The sequence below is a fragment of the Salmo trutta genome, chromosome 39 (genome assembly GCF_901001165.1).
Source record: "Salmo trutta chromosome 39, fSalTru1.1, whole genome shotgun sequence".
NCBI classification, from domain to species: Eukaryota; Metazoa; Chordata; class Actinopteri; order Salmoniformes; family Salmonidae; genus Salmo; species Salmo trutta.
The window spans coordinates 8374016-8377833 of NC_042995.1; positions in this window are offsets into that span (position 1 = coordinate 8374016).

A 3818-nucleotide genomic window follows, 5' to 3' on the forward strand; every position below is an offset into this window, starting at 1 on the left:
ACTGTCCTGTAGACGAGGGTACCACCCCCAGCACTGAACACACCCAGGTCCCACAACTGCACTGCTCCTCCATCATTGAGAGGGATAAATTCACAGAGCTGGAGAGCGACATGGTGGAGCTCAGAGAACTAGTCCACGCAATCCAGACAGAACAAACTTCAATGGGACTCCTTTGGTAGGTACACCTATAACTCATATCTTGGCAGTAGTACTGTAGACTACTTTATCACTGACCTCAACCCAGAGTCTCTTTGAGGGTTCACAGTCAGTGCACTGACACCCCTATCAGATCACAGCAAAATCACACTCTACTTGAACCCGGCTTTGATCAATCATGAGGCATCAAAGCCAAAGGAACTGCACAATATTAAGAAATGCTATAGATGGAAGGAAAGTAGTGTGGAAATCTACCAAAAAACAATTAGGCTCCAACAAATTCAATCCCTTCTAGACAATTGCAAAGGTGTAAACTTGGCAGTAGAAAACCTAAACAGTATATTTGACCTCTCAGCTTCCCTATCAAATACATTTTTTTTAAGTAGACAACCCGAGAAAATGAACAACAATGAAAAATTGTTTGATGAAGAATGCAAAAACCTAAGAAAGAAATTGAGAAACCTATCCACACAAAAACATTGAGACCCAGAAAACCTGAGCCTACACCTTCAGTATGGTGAATTACTAAAACAATACAGAAATACACCACGGAAAAAGAAGGAACAGCATGTCAGAAATCAGCTAAATGTTATGGAAAAATCCATAGAATCTAACCACTTCTGGGAAAATCTAAACAAACAACAACACAGAGTTATCTATCCAAAAACGTATGGATAGATGTATGGATAAACCACTTCTCCAATATTTTTGCTCTATAACAAAGAACAAGCAGCAAAAACATATACATGATAAAATACAAATCTTAGAATCAACTATTAAAGACTACCAGAACCCACTGGATTCTTCAATTACATTGAAATAACTACAGGACAAAATATAAACCATCCAACCCAAAAAGGCCTGTGGGGTTGATGGTATCCTAAATTAAATGATAAAATATATAGACCACAAATTCCAATTGACTATACTTAAACTCTTTAACATCATCCTCAGCTCTGGCATATTCCCCAATATTTGGAACCAGGTACTGATCACCCCAATCCACAAAAGTGGAGACAAATTTGCCCCCAATAACTACAGTGGGATATCAAATCAAATTTTATTTGTCACATACACATAGTTAGCAGATGTTAATGCGAGCGTAGCGTAAACAGCAACCGTAGGAAAATCTTTTGCATTATCATTATCAGCAGACTTGTGCATTTCCTCAGTGAAAACAATGTACTGAGCAAATGTCAAATAGGATTTTACAGAATTACCGTACGACAGAGCACGTATTCAAACAAAACAAAAAAAGTTTTCTCATGCTTTGTTGATTTAAAAAAAAGCTTTCCACCTCAATTTGGCACGAGGGCCTGCAATACAAATTGATGGAAAGTGGTGTTGGGGGAAAAATATAATACGAAATATAATACCACGATATAAAATATCATACGATGTTATAAAATCCATGTACACAAACAACAAGTGTGCAGTTAAAATTGGCAAAAAACACACACATTTCTTTCCAAAGGACCGGGGGTGAGACAGGGATGCAGCTTAAGCCCCACCCTCCTCAACATATATATCATCGAATTGGCGAGGGCACTAGAACAGTCTGCGGCACCCGGCCTCACCCTACTAGAAGAAAAATGTCTACTGTTTGCTGATGATCTGGTGCTTCTGTCCCTAACCAAGGAGGGCTTACAGCAGCACCTAGATCTTCTGCACAGATTCTGTCAGACCTGGGCCCTGACAGTAAATTTCAGTAAAACAAAAATAATGGTGTTCCAAAAAAAGTCCAGTTGTCAGGACCAATAATACAAATTCCATCTAGACACCGTTGCTCTAAAGCACACAGAAAACTATACATACCTTGGCCTAAACATCAGCGCCGCAGGTAACTTCCACAAAGCTATGAACGATCTGAGACAAGGCAACCAAGAATTCACAAAATATGTCAAACACCAAATTGAGACTGCATGCAGTATTCTGCAAAAATATCCTCTGTATACAACGTAAAACACCAAATAATGCATGCAGAGCAGAATTAGGCTGATACGCACTAATTATCAAAATCCAGAAAAAATTCTACAACCACCTAAAAGGAAGCGATTCCCAAACCTTCCATTAACAGATAAATGAACCTGGAGAAGAGCCCCTAAGCAAGCTGGTCATGGGGCTCTGTTCACAAACACAAACAGAACCCAGGAAAGCAACACAATTAGACCCAACCAAATCATGAGAAAACAAAAATATAATTACTTGACACATTGGAAAGAATTTACAAAAAACTGAGCAAACTAGAATGCTATTTGGTCCTTACACTTCTACTGACCCTAAATGTAAAAATTGTACAGACTTAGTGAGCATAGCCTTGCTATTGAGAAAGGTCACCATAGGCAGACCTGGCTCTCAAGAGAAGACAGGCTATCTGCACACTTCCCACAAAATGAGGTGGAAGCTGAGCTGCACTTCCTAACCTCCTGCCAAATGTACGACCATAATAGAGACACATATCTCCCTCTGATTACACAGACCCACAAAGAATTTGAAAACAAATCCAATTTTGATAGACTCCCATATCTATTGGGTGACATACCACAGTGCGCCATCACAGCAGCAAGATTTGTAACATGTTGCCACAAGAAAAGGGCAACCAGTGAAGAACAAACACCATTGTAAATACAACCCATATTTATGTTTATTTATTTTCCCTTTTGTACTTTAAATTAACTGTTTGCACATCGTAACAACACTGTATATAGACATAACATGACATTTGAAATGTCTTTATTATTATGGAACTTGTGTGAGTAATATTTACTGTTCACTTTTTATTGTTTATTTCATTTTTGTTTATCCATTTCACAGCACACACAGTAAATAAAACTGTGTTGAGTAATGGTTATGGAGCCCTTAAGGTGCACACATACACTCAGAGACATACACACACATGCTTGCACGCACACACAAAACACACATACACGCACACACACAAAACACACACACACATACTCATGGATGATAACCATTTATGGGGACCTAAAGGACGGAATGAACTGGACTCCATCACCCACGGTGACTAACAAACCAATCACAGCCTTCATGTACAAACAATGCTGTCTAATATAGCTAGTGGAGGAGAGAAGAAGCACTCTATAACACTCTATACACTATAACACTCTATGCTCTATAACACTCTATACACTATAACACTCTATACTCTATAACACTCTATACACCATAACACTCTATACTCTATAACACTCTATACTCTATAACACTCTATACACTATAACACTCTATAACACTCTATATACCATAACACTCTATAACATTCTATACACTATAACACTTTATACACTATAACACTCTATACTCTATAACACTCTATACACTATAACACTCTATAACATTCTATACACTATAACACTCTATAACACTCTATACATCATAACACTCTATAACATTCTATACACTATAACACTCTATACACTATAACACTCTATAACACTCTATACACCATAACACTCTATAACATTCTATACACTATAACACTAAATACACTATAACACTCTATACTCTATAACACTCTATGCTCTATAACACTCTATACACTATAACACTCTATACTCTATAACACTCTATACTCTATAACACTCTATACACTATAACACTCTATAACATTTTATACACTATAACACTCTCTAACACTCTAT